Below are 18,045 nucleotides of genomic sequence, written 5' to 3'. Positions count from 1 at the left end.
CATTATAACTCAACACAGGTTTATTGTAGGGTTACAAACAGCAACAATATTGATAAATGACTTTTGAAGGAACTGTTGCTGCAGGACAGATTAACACGCCCTCTGACTTCACTTCTCTTACATGATAATATTGCTTTGATGTTAAATAAAAGCCCATGGTAGGCTACCCTCTCATTCTTACCTTCTCTAGACCTCAATGAGCTGATCTTATAGTGCCTATTGTACATTTGTGCAGCAAAGGGGGTTGAGGGGATTACAATTATAAACCATTACCTGCCGGACAACTGTATCTGGTGTTTAAGAACAGCAGAAGTCTGGACACTGGTTGTAATTTGTTTTAGGTACACAGTGATGGATTAGAAACTCAGATCCTTAACTCCATCCAGTCCGGCCCTTAAACTAAGAAGTGAGGCTGTGATCAGAGGACTTTGCAACTCCATGTGTGACAGATTAGCTGCCATCTAATTGTGATGCTTACTTTGTCTCTGCACCCACGCACTGCTAGCCAACTAGCAAGCCAGCCATTGGAGTAACCCATAATTACTTTTCTAATTGGAGAATAATTAGGACTCCCTGTGTAGCTCGTTAAGTCATTTGTCACCAAAGCCTCTAATGTGGTGTACAACAACTCTCTAATTGCACCCAATGAAAAGTCTACACGGTTAGGGAGCATTTCAGCACTACCTGCGGCTTTAGTTTCACCTGACAGAGCATCTTCCATCATTTCACATCCTGATATGTGTTGTTTAAGTAATCATTATTATCATTAATATTATTACTTACTAGAAGGTGTACTTTGTCCAACAGTGAAGTTTAAATCTGCTGATGCTTCGTATCGTAAAAAACTGGGTTATTGATGTGAGGTCAGAGCAATACAGACGTCGCCAAACTGCTTTCTCTCACATTTGAAATACACCAAGGTCAGGTAATGTCTCTCTCCAGAGAACTGTGAAAGACTAATGGACACTGTCATCACCAACAGGCAGTAGATTATTGTGATGTACTCCCCTCTGGTGCTCCCAAAAAAGACAGTAGCTACAAATCTACAACTCAGAGTGCTGCTTTAGCTGAACCAATTTTCTCTGTTCTCACTAAGCAACTCACCAATGTTCAGAAAATGCTTGATGGACACATTGTTTTCAGCTCTTTTGATGAATCTCTTTACCACAAAGACACGATTGTAGGTCATACATGTGGCTGCAGAAAAGCCCTCAAGAGGACCTCTGAAAATAAATCCATAAACTAAGTAGGCTAACTATTTGCTCAAACTCATTATTGTGTGTTCTTTTATTGATTCTCTCATGAGTTCCTGCTCCAATAAAGAGAACTTAAATGAGGCAAATTAGTCGAGAAAAAGCTCCAAAGAGAAAAACGCTGAAACTCTGGAAATAATACTAGTTAAATATCTCAGCCGTAAAGGTCAGGGAGCGTTGGCTGGGCTAGGAGTTAATAAACAAAGCTCACAACAATGCAACAAAACTAAATATCACATCATCATGTTCTTATGGTACACTGAAAAAACTGAAACATTGTCTTTAATTAAATGTATTATGCCAACAGATTTGACACAAGGTTATATTATTGCTTTTATAAATATGCAATAATATTAAGTTTAAATACAAAATATTAGGTTCAACTTAATTTGTTGATATAATACATTTAATTAAATCATCGTTTCAGTTTTTTCAGTGTAGGCAAACTCAACTCAATAGAGTGCATTCTGATGTTGCATACATCTACCCTAATATACCACAAATGTCATCGTGCCCCACCCAGGCAGATACTAAGAGACATAAATCAAACACACCCACGACGGTGGTAACCATATATCTATGGTGGTAACCACCACAAGGTGCAAGGTGGTTGTTTGGCTAACATGCTAAATGCTAAATTGCTCGTGTTGGGCCCATGGAATAAGAACTCTGTTGTTGGTTGGGCCCCTGTGGGACTTTTTGCTCAAGTAAGGAGGGAGGCTTTTTGTGACGGTAATCTCCAATGTGTCTGCAGTCATTAAATCCAGCATGTTTTAACACTTTGAGACTTGGACAGAGGGGCTGAATGGAATGGTTGTAATTGTGTACATGGAATAAACGAGCAAAGAAGCTAACTTGGAGCAAATTGAGGAGGACTACGAGGCTCACAGAATGAAGATCAGACCGGTGAGTAGGCTTCACTAACACATGTATTTATTGATTTATTTGCTATAACGCGATATCGTCTCTCATTGCTGTTTGTGGTTGCAGCTGCGTCATAGTCGTGTTTGCTTTGGTAATATATTTCATTGTGCTGTTAATTCTTTAAAAAGCTTCAGGTTGGGTTATGTATGTCCATTGCTCTTTTTATTTGTTGTCGATTATTGTCTAAATGTTGTCCTTTTTAGGTTAATTCTGATAAGGCTACCTAGAGAAACGTGGTTGTATATTTACAATTGATAGTCAGTTGTACACACAGGCTGCAGTGTTTTCTTTTGAAATGACTTTTCTTGTTGGTTTGTACATCAGGACTGAGAGATGTGATGTTGTGTACACTGTCTTTGACTGTTATTCAATGCAATATCATTTGTAGCCTGAAGGTGTTATTTATTTAAGCCTCATGCATTATCACATTTGAACATGAAATTACTGTTTACTAATTACTGATTTTGCTGCAGACTTTCAGGCTTTGCTGGTATAAAATGATAGCCTACTCATGGTTGCTCATTCAAAACAGTTAATTTGACAGCTCTGTATATAGCCTATACTGACACCCTCCCAAACTGACTCAGTTGTTATGTCCACAGCATTAAGTTTGATAGCATTACCTCTAAACTCAACATCATAAAATATGCTAACAATTCTTGGCAGGTTAATAAAAAGCCACCATGTCACGTTTAATCACTACCTTATGTTGATGCATAACTGATGTTACTTAATTCAAGTCTGGGGTCAACCATTTTAGAATACGCCAGGGTTTCTATCCAACATTAAAATGGCTCATCAATACTATTGCCATCACAGTAGTACATACAATCTAGCCAGGTTTGTCTTCATCTTCGTGCGGGCATCTGTGTTTGTCAGCGAGGTGCCGTTTCAGTGAAGGGCTGTCAGAGCTACAAATACACAGCTGGAAATAATGAACTGCAAATCTGCATCGAGTCCCTTGCCCTGTATCACCAATACACACCTGCTGCAGCTGCACCCACTTGCCCACAGTGGCGTGATATCCAAGAAAAGCCTCATTTTATTACCATCTGCTTTGGGGGAAGTTATTTAAATCTCACTGATTTGGAGGCTGATCTGCTTTCGAATAGCGTTTAATAGCGTGTGTTGGAGTGCAAGTGTTCACAATCCTGCATGTATTTTCTGTCTATTTACGCCTGCTTGCACGTGGGTGGGTGGACGTGTCTTTTAATGAGGTTGTTGTCTTCCCTTGGCTACACTTTCGCCTAGTTAACCTTTAGCTTGAAGTAAGTATTCAGCAAGAGGCTACTTTTGTATTTTTTCCGCTGTGCACAAGCAGCATAAAACATAAAAAGAGCAGCATCACACAATCTACACCATAGATCAAATATAAGACATACAGAGAACACAGATAAAAGAGAGATAATAAAAATGAGTTGCCTTTGGACCTGTTGAGGCAGACAGAGGCACCCTTTACCTTTCCTAAGTGAGGACTACCAGACTACCATGGAGAGGAGGGCAAAGGCTTGGCTCCCTGCCTGCGGGTTGATGGAAGAGAGCTATGAACTCTGGGAAATGAGGATCTAAACAGGCAGTAGATCACCCGGCCCACCGGCTCCGTCTCTATCAGACACTCTCTGACACTGTCTCTCTCTCTCTGACTGAAACACCCAGACACACACTAATGCTCACACCGCATACCGTCAATATCTAGATTAATCTCTGAGGGTGGAATCAATCAACTGGCCCTGGAGGCTTGAAGGTGCTGCTGAAATAGAGAGATATGTCCAGGTGCTTTGGAGAGATCTCAGCTAAACATCTATACCCCTCCATCTTTCCTTATGGATATGACAGGGTGTAAGTTTCATAGAGATATTGTCGCCGTTGCTGACATATTGATTAACAGTTTTGGGACAAACTGTAAGAATGGTGTTACATGGATGGGTGATACATGTAGGGGGGGGGGGGTGGTAATTGTCTATTCCCTTGACCTTTAGCTAAACCCCTCACCATGAACAGTAATCCAATCATAGCTCCAGTGGTGTCGACTTGTAGTATTTCCAAAACCAAATACACTTGAGAAAACCGTAAGGAAGTGTAAGAATGTCGGGCTAACTAGCTTACGTGTAAAAGAGTACTTTAAAGGTCAACAGCTGTATCATTAATTTTGGAGCCTTTGGGGTTGCTGGTACACTATAGGTACAGCTGATTAAAAACCAGCCAGTTACAAAATCTGTGACAAAATGTATGGCTAAATAAGGAGCCGACTTTGGGCTAAAATAGTCTGTATTCTTGGACAGTTTAAAAAGGTTAAAAGCCTACAGATTTTGACAGTAAATCTAGCACTTTTATGATTGTAACCTGCATTACGTTTTTATGAGCTCTATTGTTTTATACAACATTTCTGAAAATGATATAATGAAAACGTATACATTCCACATCATTCTGACACCTCCTTTCTGTAAATCTGTATCTAAAGCACTTATAGGTGACCCTGCGCTTAGAGTACAGTCAGTGTGCTGCATCGCTTTTGACCAAGCTGTCCATAAGATTGAGTGCTTCGATTTGGATGAAACCATCCAGAAGAGGTTTTGCTTCAGCCAGAGGGGAAAGTGTCTCGGAAGAGCTCTCCATCATCCCTACAGCCACTTTCTCAGGTTAATGGATTAAGAAAATACTCTTTTCTCTCTGAGAGGCCAGAGGTTGTGGTTTCAGTACATCTAACAATTGATGGTTGGAGAAAAAGATTGGGGAGGCCAGTAGTTGTGCATGTTTCTGTACATCTTTGCAGATAGACTGTGACAGAACATTGAACCACCTTTGTAGAAATGGCTTTTACACAGACAGACAAATTAAACTGTCAGAAATGTACAGACAGTCGTGAACAAACACTTTCTGATGCATAAATTTCCCTTGAGACACTGACGCGGAGAATCAGTGTGGACTGACATCAGGTTTAGTGCAGTGAAGTTGTTTTTACAGCAGTATAACAATGGAGGAGGAGGTCCCCTTTTTTGGACCAGTGAAGCCAACAAGCTCATAAACACAGCATTAGTGACTAAACTATGATTGATTTATCTAGACTCTCAAAATAATGTATAGATCATAATCAAAAGTAAACAAAGCTTGGTAATTTTGTCTAGTGAACCATGCTGACACTTTGATCCACGCATATCTAATCCGTGCTCCAAAACAGCCATCTCCATCTAAATGATCCCCTGTATTATCATCAATATTAAGCTGTCTCATCTCTTGTCTGTCCGCATCTTTGATATTTATCAAGCTTTATTTCATGCAGACGGAAGCCCATTAGCTGCAGACAGTTTCAGGTTCACGTGTTGACATAATTGGATGCAGCTCACGATATAAATAACTGTCCTTGACCCGTGTGTGTGCCTTTTTAGAGATGTTCACTAATGGGGATGTGCTGTGAGGCAGAGGTGGGACCAAGTCATTGTTTTGCAAGTCAAGTCTCAAGTCAGGATGGGCAAGTTCAAGTCAAGTCCAAGTCCTAAACTTTGACAAAACAAGTCTTAAACAAGTCATTATGTGCTTTTCATCAAATGTAATGACATCGATCAACAGAATAATACTTAATAATCAAACCGCTTTTTATTAGTCACATTAATAATTTAATAATCAATTTTCTCTCTGCTGGTAAAGTAACGTGTGTTTTTCTAATTTAAGAGTAAGTTAAGGCTACCGTGACGGTTTGATTCAGACGGAGTATAAGATCCCTGATGTTGAGGTAACCAGAATGTTTATTTCCACTGTGTACAACATGTTACTCCTTGACCTGGTTGCTACACCTCCTTGGACGCAGAAACCGCTGTAAGTAATAATCTTGTTTAATTAGACTTCTCTATTTCAGTTATTCTACTCTGTATAATTGTTCTGTAGTTGTTGTAGCTAAAAGGGCACTTTTGAGAGAATTTAAATCTCAGATCTGACCACGTGAAACTGTCACTGCGTCCAGTTTCTGTCTGGGCTGCATTTAAATCCGCACCCCTCTGCGTTGATTGTGCGTGACGTGTAGAAACAGCTGGAGAAACCAGTTCTCAGCTGACAAAGCAGTTAAATAGCGGTCTCAAAAACTGGTTAATTCAGTGTACTCCTTGACCTGGTTGCTACACCTCCTTGGACGCAGAAACCGCTGTAAGTAATAATCTTGTTTAATTAGACTTCTCTATTTCAGTTATTCTACTCTGTATAATTGTTCTGTAGTTGTTGTAGCTAAAAGGGCACTTTTGAGAGAATTTAAATCTCAGATCTGACCACGTGAAACTGTCACTGCGTCCAGTTTCTGTTTGGGCTGCATTTAAATCCGCACCTCTCTGCGTTGTCGCCCATCAGTTGTAGAGAGTTAACTAACTAGAGGGGCGTGGCACCTTAGCTGTGAGAACTCAGCAATCAGGCGTCCATTTAGGCAGCTGTTTCTTGAGCGTCAGACAGCCGAAGACATTGGAGTCCTGCGGGAGTCACGAGGGTGGCAAATAGGAGGCAAATCCTACTCTAATTTGAGCTAAGTATCACTGGTGTCTTATTCTTATTTTTCTTTTGTTTAGCTTTCTAGCCCCTCATGCTATAATCATGTGTATTTTCTCCATTCCTGTTCATGTGTCTTCTCGCAATTATCACTGGCCCCGTGTATCTCCTAATCGCTATAACCGGCCCGCTCTCGTCTATCCCACATGCTCCACTGAGATCCAGCACCTAGTTTCAGGCGGCCTGTGGAACTGCCAGTCAGCTGTTCCTAAGGCTGACTTCATCTCTGGCTACGCCTCCCTGCAGTCTCTGGATTTCCTTGCTCTCACTGAGACGTGGATTACTCCATCCAACACATCCACCCCAGCAGCTCTCTCCACAGCATATTCCTTCTCCCATACACCCAGACCCACTGGTAGAGGAGGTGGCACTGGTCTCCTCTCTCCCAAATGGAGCTTTTCCCTCTTCAAGCTACCTAACTTCACTCCTTCCACCTTTGAATTCCATGCCGTCAAAGTAACCCATCCTATACAACTGACCATTGTTGTTCTCTACCGTCCACCAGGAGCCTTGGGGGACTTCTTGGATGAATTAGATAATCTCCTCTCACACATCCCTGAAACTGGCCCTCCCGCTGTACTTCTCGGAGACTTCAACCTCCAGACGGGGAAGATATCTGAACTAACATCTCTGTTAACCACCTTTGCTTTCTCACTGTCTCCGTCCCCACCGACTCATAAAGCTGGCAATGTCCTTGATCTCATATTCTCAAGGAACTGCACTACTTCTAACCTCTCTGTAAACCCGCTCCACACCTCCGATCACTTCTTCATTTCATTCTCTTTACCCCTTTCCAAACATAACAAACTAATCTCTTCTCATCCTGCACTTGTCCGCCGTAACCTCCGTTCCCTCTCCCCCTCTACCTTTGCCTCCTCGGTGCTCTCAGCCCTCCCTTCCTCTGACTCGTTCCAACTCCTGCCTCCAAACTCTGCTGCAGAAACTCTCCTCTCTACTCTCTCATCCTCTCTGGACTCTCTCTGTCCTCTCACATCTCGGCAGGCTCGTCAGTCCCCTCCTGCTCCCTGGCTAAATGACGCACTGCGTGCTAATAGAACCGTCCTTAGGGCAGCAGAGCGGAAATGGTGGAAATCCAAACACCGTGACGACCTCCTAACCTATCAGGCTCTCCTCTCCTCTTTCTCTGCTTCCATCTCTCAGACAAAAAGCACTTTCTTTCAAGATAAGATCCAATCTTCCTATTCCAATCCTAAAAAACTATTTTCCATCTTCTCCACCCTCTTGGACCCCCCCAAAGCCCCTTCCCCCTCCTCCCTTCTGTCAAGCGACTTTGTTAACCACTTTGAAAAAAAGGTTTACGACATTCGCTCTTCTTTTTCTGACTCACCCCTACTCACCGCCGGATCACCTGAGCCACCTTCAACCGGCACACTAACCTCCTTTTCCCCTCTCTCTCCAAGTGAGGTTCTTACCCTCATTACCTCTGCCCGCCCTACCACCTGTCCTCTGGACCCTATCCCTTCAAACCTCCTTCAGACTATCGCTCCTGATATTCTACCGTTTCTCACCCATTTCATCAACACTTCTCTAACTTCTGGTCACTTTCCAAACAGTCTCAAGGAGGCGAGAGTAAACCCTCTCCTGAAGAAACCCACTCTCAACCCGTCTGATGTTATAAACTACAGGCCTGTCTCTCTCCTCTAAAACACTTGAACGCGCTGTCTTTAAACAACTCTCCTGTTATCTCCATCAGAACAACCTTCTGGATCCGCACCAGTCTGGTTTCAAGGCAGGTCACTCCACAGAAACTGCTCTCATTGCTGTCACTGAGGAACTGCACACTGCTAAAGCAGCCTCCCTCTCCTCTGTCCTCATCCTGTTGGACCTGTCTGCTGCATTCGACACGGTGAACCATCAGATCCTCCTTCGCACCCTCCAAGAACTTGGAGTTTCAGGCTCTGCACTTTCCCTCCTCACCTCATACCTCAAAGACCGCACCTACAGGGTTACTTGTAGGTGTAGAGGGTCTGAGTCCGACCCTTGTCAATTAACTACAGGGGTCCCTCAGGGCTCTGTTCTTGGTCCTCTCCTCTTCTCCCTGTACACAAACTCGCTCGGATCTGTCATTAGCCCGCATGGTTTTTCATACCACTGCTACGCTGACGACACCCAATTAATTCTGTCCTTTCCCCCGCTCAGAGACCCAGGTCGTCGCACGCATCTCTGCTTGTTTAGCTGACATCTCTCAGTGGATGTCCGCTCATCATCTCAAGCTCAACCTTGACAAAACTGAAGTGCTTTTCCTTCCGGGAAAAGATTGTCCCTCTCTTGACCTAACTATCAACATCGGCCCCTCTGTTGTTTCCCCGACTCAGACTGCAAGGAATCTGGGTGTTATCCTAGATAACAACCTGTCGTTTACTGCAAACATCGCTGCTACAACCCGCTGCTGCAGATACACGCTTTTCAACATCAGGAAGATACGCCCACAGCTGACCCAGAAATCGACGCAGGTTCTGGTCCAGGCTCTCGTCACCTCACGCCTAGACTACTGCAACTCCCTCCTGGCTGGTCTACCTGCATGTGCCATCCGACCTCTGCAGCTCATCCAGAATGCAGCGGCTCGTCTGGTCTTCAACCTTCCAAAATTTTCCCACACCACGCCGCTCCTCCGCTCCCTCCACTGGCTTCCGGTAACTGCTAGAATCCACTTCAAGACACTGGTACTTGCGTACCATGCTGCGAATGGATCTGGCCCTTCCTACATCCAGGACATGGTTAAACCGTACACCCCAGCACGTGCTCTACGTTCTGCATCAGCCAAACGGCTCGCTGCACCCTCGCTGCGAGGGGGACCCAAGTTCCCATCAGCAAAAACACGTGGGTTTGCTATCCTGGCTCCAAAATGGTGGAATGAGCTCCCCATTGAAATCAGGACCGCAGAAAGCTTACACACCTTCCGGCGCAGACTGAAAACTCATCTCTTTCGACTCCACTTCGAGCGATAGAATGACTAACAAAGAACTGCTAACAGAGCACTTATATACTAATAAAGGACTGGCTTAGCCAGTTGAGCAGCACTTGAAACGATTGGCTCTTTGAAACCTGATGTTCTTATATGATTCTGTTTTCCTCAAGGTTGTGTCTTCCTGGTCGAATGTACTTATTGTAAGTCGCTTTGGATAAAAGCGTCAGCTAAATGCAATGTAATGTAATGTAATGTTATAAGGGACCCACAATCTATCTTTATGCAAGGGATAATGTGCAGCGAGGCGGTCTCTATGGGGAAAAGAACACCTGCATCTAGATCCCTCTGCAGGTGGTACTTTAACTATGTTTTGATGCTAATACTTTTCTACTTTTACTTGTAACTGTGTGTGTGTGTGTGTGTGTGTGTGTGTGTGTGTGTGTGTGTGTGTGTGTGTGTGTGTGTGTGTGTGTGTGTGTGTGTGTGTGTGTGTGTGTGTGTGTGTGTGTGTGTGTGTGTGTGTGTGTGTGTGTGTGTGTGTGTGTGTGTGTGTGTGTGTGAGCTATATTCAGAGCTCTGCTGCCTTACTGTATGTAAGGCCTTAAAAAGGTCTTAAATATGATTTAGAAGGTCTTAAAAATTATCGGATTTGAAAGGTACTTCTGTGTTGCGATATCGTCTAAATGTGTTTTGGGGCAAATGTCCGGGCTGCAAAGTAACCGGTACGGTAATAGCCTTTCAGTTATCAAATTTAAGACTTGTTAAGACCCCGCGGGAACCCTGATTGTAACTTTTTTAATTGTCTGAACTTCTCCCACCTCTGACAATAAATCCTGAGTGGTTACCAAAAAAAAATGTTTGAAGGTTATTTTCATTTTACAAATCCTGCACTCAGCTTTGCTTTCTCCAATATCATTGAAAAGCAGCCAGATGCTGCTTCTTTTTTCGGTTTTCGCTCATTTCTTGACTTTTTCCGACGCGCTTGCATTTAAATCCGGCTCCCCGTCGCTCTGTGTGCAGCTGGCCTGTACCACTACACATGCTGTGCCCCCCACCCTTCTTTCACATAATGGTATGATCCTAGTGTGTCCTCGCATATGATTGGCCGCATGGTAGCCCAGCTAAATAAAGACCCGCTCCTGCCTGCAAGGATTCTCAGCAAGAGTAGGAGCGGCTGAAGATTCTGCTCTCCCCAACGGGAGTCTGCTCTTCTAACGGCAGCTCGCGATCGGCGTGTTGGAGACCTCTGAATTAAAGTATCAAGTCAGAAGGCTCAAGTCCAAGTCAAGTCCCGAGTCATTGGTGTTCAAATCCAAGTCGAGTCGCAAGTGTTTTGTGATGATGTCGAGTCTCAAGTCATCACATTTGTGACTCGAGTCCAAGTCATGTGACTCGAGTCCACACCTCTGCTGTGAGGGCAGTGGAATAATGATAAAGCACCACCGGCATACAGTGATGCCACCAGAATAATATATTTCTCCTCATGGTGTTATCACATTGTGTTCATTTTTAAATGTTTTTCCTTGTACCTACATCTAGAATCCAGATTTTGAAAGCTTTGAAAGCTTTGATAGCTTTTGATAGCTTTTATAAGAAATAAAATGATTATTTTAAAGCTCCTTTAATTAATATTTTAGACCATCAGAAAAGACTCAGCCAACTCTGCAGTTCCCCTCTTTCAGTTTATAGTTTTCGCAACTTTTCTTTTATTTCGCTCTCACTGCTGGTTGATTTTAAGGAAAAGCTATGATAAACCAACGTACATTATTAACTGTCTTCTCGCGGTGTTGAGGCAATGGTTTGGTAAAACATAAGCAATGGTCTGTGGCCCCCTTAATTCCAATGTATAGGCTGTAGCTAACATTGGCCCAATGATTGTGTTGTGTATGGCTCCTGGTAAATAAACAAATAATGTAAGAAAATAGAATAAGGTATTTTGTAGTCCATAATGAAGATTCAACCTTTATTTACATTTGTATGCATTGAGATTGAGTGCTGCACATTTTATTGAGTAGATGGTTAAAATGTGGTTTTGTATGTTTCATAATAGGGTCTGCTCTACTGGTCTAACTGCTTTGTGTGCTCTCTCTCACATGTCATGTTAGAAAGGGATTTGTGCTGCAGCAGAAAGAAATCTTAGATGTAGATTTTCTGGTAGTGGGATGTTTTGCCAGGATTTGAATAATACAATTCAAAATTAGGCCATCTATTTTTACATGTCTTTCTAGAGGATAAGCATTTCAGCTGCTTCTTTCCACAAAGTTTGTGTTTTCTTCGGTTGCATATGCACTCAACAGCTTCAACATGACATCAAAATCCATAGTCTACAAGTGCTGGCAACATTAAAGTAGAATGTAATTCAGTGATCACACAAAACCATAATTTTTATTTTGTATTAATAGTCTTTTCTCTCCCTCTCTCTCCCTTCCAAGACACTCACAGCAGGATCCCTCAGAGAGCGAATCATGTTGTTATCCTCAGGCCCCACACAGCTTCACATTAATAACCCCCCACCACCACCCATACCGTTGATGTCCTATAATTTGCAAAACCCCTCATTTTGATTAAAATGAACCTGGTCCTGAAGATTATTCCCGCCTGCTGTATTTCTGATTCTATTGACTCTGAGTTAAATAGGTCTGTAGAGATTTCTCACAGCAGTGTGCAGCCGCTTGTGGACAGCTCCTGTCCCCTCTCCAGCTCTACAGTACCGCTCTGATGAAATAATATCCCAGTGTAATGTAAACTGTGTGGAGAAAAGGCCATCGGGTCACATGTGGTTCAGCTGGCTTTGAACCAGTTCTAAATCTTCTGTCCGCTCCACTTGCAAGCACATCCACAGGGTGGAGAGCTGGCCTCTTTCATCAGCAAGCTGACATTTCACCACAGCCAACATTAAAATGTCATGTATCTAATAACACTCTGGGTCTGGTAAAACTGTGTGCACTGTTAGATTTCTTTTAGATAGTAAAGGTACAGAGGAAGGAGGAGGTTGCATGGTGTTCTTTCTACTAATGAGGGACATTCAGGGCTTTGATCAGACCGCTGTGATGTGTGGATGATTTTTTCGGGGTCTAATTTTCAGATTGACTGAATATGTTCAACATCAGAGTATGAGAGGGAGTACAAAAAATGCCTCAGTGAAGATTTCATTGATTCAAAACATCACAACTAAAACTCGAAACAGAGACAAGTTGAAGGACTCAAAAATGAATACATTTGCTGAAAAATGAAAGTTTTTCTTTCTTTCTTCAGCAAATCATTCATCAGTGAAAATTCAAGGTCTCTTGACCATGTGTAATCTGTATCTGTCCTCTTCTATACACAATAGCCTTTGATTCACAGCACCACCTCATGACTAGTCAAAACCAAGCAGCAACCTCTAGTGCTAACATTTCCCCTATATACTGAAGTGGCAAAAATGCAATTTCCTCAAATGGCCACTTGACTTCAAAAGAAACTCTATCCACAAAGACTCTAAAGCTTATTTCCACATTCATGACAACTATGTGATGACACATTTGATATGATTCACCAGTTTTACTCATTTAGGCTAAAACGTTTGCATGATTAGGGGTGAAGGGGGGGTGCAGTCGCTGGTCGCTCACCAGGTGTCTGCTCTGTTGTATCTCTTTGGGAAACTTACCTCCGTGAACGATCCACCTCTTTGCCTATTTTTGGATTACCTGGGAGTTTAGCGGAGGTACATTTTAAACACAATTTAAAATGTACATTGACACTTAAGAATCCTATGGGTGATTTCATAGTGACTATACAGTCATGTTTTACATAATCTTTGGTCAAAACGCTTTAAAATGTGCTCTTAACCGTTCAGGTAGTGCTCCCTCTGATATCCCTCTTCTTCCCTGAGGTCTAACAGTTTGTTCTCACAGCTCTAGGCTGTTAATTCCAGCTGCCTCCCATCTCTTCGCTGCGCTGTTTGCTTGTCTTGTCAGACCTTCTCCTCTTCTGCTCAGCACTCTGGAGCTCTTAAATTCTCCTTTGTTCCACCCAAACTGCAGATGGGTGATTGAAAACTCTGTTGGTCTGATTGTCCACATTCCACACAGTTGGTAGAGGAGGCGCTAGACAAGTGCATGCCTCCAGATTAAAACAATGTTTGAGAACACTTTATGCACCAAATCAAAGGCTGGCTTCATTTTTAAACTGGACACACACTCATTTACATATATGCACACTGAAGATGCAAATGTAAAGAAAAAACTGAATTCCTAGTTGATTCAGTGACAACCTTTTTATTGGTGGTAACATTTAACTAGGTCAAATACTGCAGGTCCAAAAAACAGTTGGGCCAGCAAAACAAACTATTTTCTTTAAATAAAAAAGACATCCAATCACTGGCCTCACAGGTGATCTAATTTGTATGCCCCATAAGGCATCAGTCTGCAAACATTGAAACTGAGTGTCATTGGTTTTCTTGTTGAGAATTTGGAGGTGTGCAGTCGGTCGCCTTCAGCTCTTCATCTAAAGGCCCGATTTCGGCTGTCGATAGATGTCTGGCTGCCGATGAGCATCCTGTCGCCCTACTCAGATTGGTGTGTCCAGCACCGTCGTGTCTTTTCGGCCGTGCCGACACCTTCCACTCCCGATTCAACATGTTGCAATCTTGTTGCTCCCGATTCAACATCTTGAATCGAGAGACTTTCGGCAAAAGACATCACTCAGATTGGCTGTTCAGCTTAGCGAATCAGTGCATTAGAAGCTAAACGGAAGTGAAGAAGGCACACACAGACGGCTATTATTTTTCATTTTCCAGTACCGCTCTAAACATGTTTTAGATTATAAATCGATTATTATTCGCCAGGGCTGCCGAATAATCGATTTTGATCATGGTCAGTTTCTGGCAACCCTAGTAGTAGTATGCTTGAAATAGTGGCTCTGGAGCAGCTTTACTCGAGATTGAGAAACACCCTCTGTCTTCCGGTTGACTATTTGAATGACGAATCCACACTACCCAGGGCTCGACATTAACGACTGCCCGATGGCCCGGGGCCATCTAGTATTTAGCTCGGGCAATGAAGCCTCACCTGCTGGTTGCAATCTATTGTGCCAGTATCATGCAGCTCGCGGATCCAGTAATGAGTGACCCGACAGTAAAACTAAACATATCTATAACTAGTTTTGTTTGAGAGGTAATTAAAATAGCTACGTGTGATATTCTAACCTGGTGTGTGTTTTGTCCGCTCATCGCTGCATGTGATCATGCAGAGCTGCGTGTCGACTCGTCAGCAGCAGCTGATCTCTCTCTCCCGTCAGATTAGACTTCACTCGCGTTTATGTCCATATCGATCAGATCCAGCTAGTTCTAGCTAATAATATGACTACCTGCTTATTAAAAGACACCGAAACAATAAGTGTCGCTATGCAACTGGGTGAGGCCACAAAGTATAGCGCAGCATTATGCATTTGTTTACATGCCCACCGGAACCCCGAGGCATTACCAACAGATCAACGCACAATCAACCCATACAGGACATCTCTTTCTCCACATTAAGTGTTAGACATTAGAGTTGACTATTCTTGTCTGTCACATATTCTTCTTGTCTGTCACATAAGTGGCGCAACTGAAGCGGTATTGCGCTAAAGGGAAATTATTTTGACCGGACATTTTGACCGAAGAGATTTAGATTTGCCGGCTAACGGGAACTCTGACGTCGCCATTTTGTGTGTTTCGCGGATGCGCTCGGCTCCTCTCGACTGCTGCTCGGGTCTGCTCGGTCAGATTCCGGATGAGGAGGCATTCGTTTGACCAACTTACAGTAGATAACATTACAACATTTTTAACAGGGGCCATAATAGTGTAAATAATGTTTGTTTTGGCATTAATAACTGAATGTAATGTTTTCTACTTTTTTCCATCTGGGAAGGCATTTGCCTTCATCAGATGGAAAGTGTTTTGACCAACAACTTAAGTGTTTCTTATAGCTATGCAGGGCATGCAAGCGAGCAAACACAAACAAGAACAAACAAACAAGTGAAATGAAGAATAAAATTGAAATTGTACAATATAATATTGTGGTGGTTCATCTTATAATTCAGTCTAGAGAATGCACCAGACAGCATCTAAGACCTGCAAAAATCTAAATGTTCTAGGGGGAGTTCCCCCAAACCCTTCGTGTGTCATTTCGTCCGCGCGCATTTTTCAGGGCAATCTCTATTGGGCTCAGGGCCATCTGTAAATTAGCTTAACATCTCCCAAAATCCTTAATGTCATGCACTGCAACCACCGCCTGCTAGTAAGGAGAGTTATTGCCACTTACGTCGGCTGAAGTCTTTGCGGTGTGTTCCAGTGCGACTTTTTGGCCAAGACGCAGGAGACTTAAGGCGACACAACAATCGGGTCCGTCGGGACATGTTCTTTGGTGTCAGTTTGGTGTGTCAGGGCCTTAATAGCTCACTCTGGCTTCTCCTGACTCTTACATCACTGCCTGACTCTTCTGCTGTCAAAAAATAACAAAAATGACTTGTTTTGTGGGCCATCCAACACCTTTGTGTTACCTACCTTTTCAAACAATAACACTTGTGGTTTATTTGACTTGATGCTTGATAGATGCTGACATTTATTGATAATCCTGTGGGATTATTGTAGGATGAGATGACTCTCAGTGTGACGCTGTTATTGGCAGTTGGCCAATTGGGGCTAGATCTGAGCTGTTCAAGTGAAGGAAGTACCATTCAGAAACTTAAATATAATCCCTTTTAGTTTAAGTAAAAGTGTATTTTATTATGATTAGACCTACCAAAAATCTTGATTAGACATTTTCATCTTGTTTGTGTCAAAGGGCCCATTATCAATAGAACCATAATTTCAGTTGAGTTTATTTGTTGAATTTCGTGATGCTGCAAGTTCAGTACATTTTGCCTATACAGTAGATCATTGGTTCCAGTGTCTTATTACTTTAGCGTGGTGCAAATTGACTGAGTGAGTCAGTCAAAGATGAGTGTGTGACTCAGTTTATCAGTACGCCTGTCTGTGTGCCTTTTCTGTAAGTGAATTCATGTGTGCATAAAAATGACTTTCTCTGCAACTTTTATGCTCTTCTTAAGGACAGGCGACAGTAATTGACTACATTTCCACTCTAAAGCAGCCTTCAATTCTCTGATTAACACAATGCATAATGCAAACTGTATATTTTTCCCCCATAGCTGAGCAAACCACAGATAGCGTGAGCATAAATCAAATCCCAAAGGATGCAGAGGCTATTTCTAGAGGGAGATTAAAGGCGAGTCCTCTAAGAGACAGATTTCCTGTAGGAATACGGGAAGATCAAGCATACATCAAAGCTAAAGATGGAATTAAATATTTATTTGTTCTTCACATGAGAAAATTAAGCTTCCTCTAAAAAAGTAAAATTGTACATTTTTTACCCAAAGTAATCAATTTAGCAGCAAACCATTCAACCTTTGAAACTAAAATACATTTAAATTCCCCAAAAAGAATAAAGAGAAGTGACTGTAGCACTGTATTCAAGCTTGTACCATAAATATAAAATAAAGAAAAAATTGCTTTAAATACATTCTTATTAGAGACTATATTTCACATAAATGTAATTCCTGACCAGTCAAGGAACATTAGCTTTATTATTGCATTAATGAGGGCAACATGTGCTGTTGGCGCCGCAGAGAGAACAGCTTGGGGTGAGGTCAGTTTAGATTCACTTACTCCCAGGGCCATGCTGAGAGGTCATGTTTGTTTAGTGCTGTTGGTGTGTGTACTCATGTAGTCGTGACGTGTGTGTGCATGTACCTGTTTATGTAATACTCCAATAATCAAATTTGATGTTAGCCCATGTATACGCCTGAGGGATGAAGCCCTATTTTCACGTTTCTGTAGATTAGACGCAGTGTATACATCCTCCTCCTTCCTCCTCCTTCTTCCTCCTCCTGCTCCTCCTCCTCCTCCTCCTCCTGCTTGCACACACTTAAAAGGCAGCTGTAGGAATTGAAGCCTGTAAAAGGATTCCCAACCTGATGCCTCGAGGTCACAGCCCTGTCGTACATGTCTGCTCATGCCTGACACTCACCTGCTACCTGGGTTTAGCTCCATGTTGCCTGTGGCGACTCTAAGGTGGAAAGACTTCTCCCCACTGTATTCTATCTATCCCCTGTTTCCTACCTTATTTTCCTCAGTAAATCACATATCATGACAGTTCCCTACCTCTCAAAAGTATGTTGTTTCTTTTATGCCGAACGCTCTTTTATTACATATTTCTATGCAAGCATGCTGATGTTGTAAAACAACTGGAACTCGGTTATTGTAATTTGGCTCTCTGATTTGTCGCACTCAGCATCCCTGCCAACATGTGCAGCTGCAGCAGTGGCTGTGGCACACATCTCGAGGAGGCAATTAAGGTTCCTATGATTAGGGTTGGGAACCGAAATCCGGTTCCA

General features: G+C 42.6%; 1 protein-coding gene across 1 annotated transcript in view; it reads left to right on the top strand.

Annotated features, from left to right (window-relative positions):
- The first annotated feature begins 1,903 nt into the window (after positions 1-1,903).
- The window catches only part of pmt (phosphoethanolamine methyltransferase), a 69,980-nt gene continuing 53,838 nt past the window's right edge, over positions 1,904-18,045 (top strand). Inside the window, exon 1 of the mRNA XM_034093670.2 lies at positions 1,904-2,159. The gene's annotated coding sequence lies outside the window, so the exon portion shown is untranslated. The remainder of the gene's footprint in view (positions 2,160-18,045) is intronic.

The sequence above is a fragment of the Pseudochaenichthys georgianus genome, chromosome 10 (genome assembly GCF_902827115.2).
Source record: "Pseudochaenichthys georgianus chromosome 10, fPseGeo1.2, whole genome shotgun sequence".
NCBI classification, from domain to species: domain Eukaryota; kingdom Metazoa; phylum Chordata; class Actinopteri; order Perciformes; family Channichthyidae; genus Pseudochaenichthys; species Pseudochaenichthys georgianus.
The sequence above is the reverse complement of the archived record's forward strand: the minus strand, read 5'-3'. Positions and strand labels throughout refer to the sequence as shown.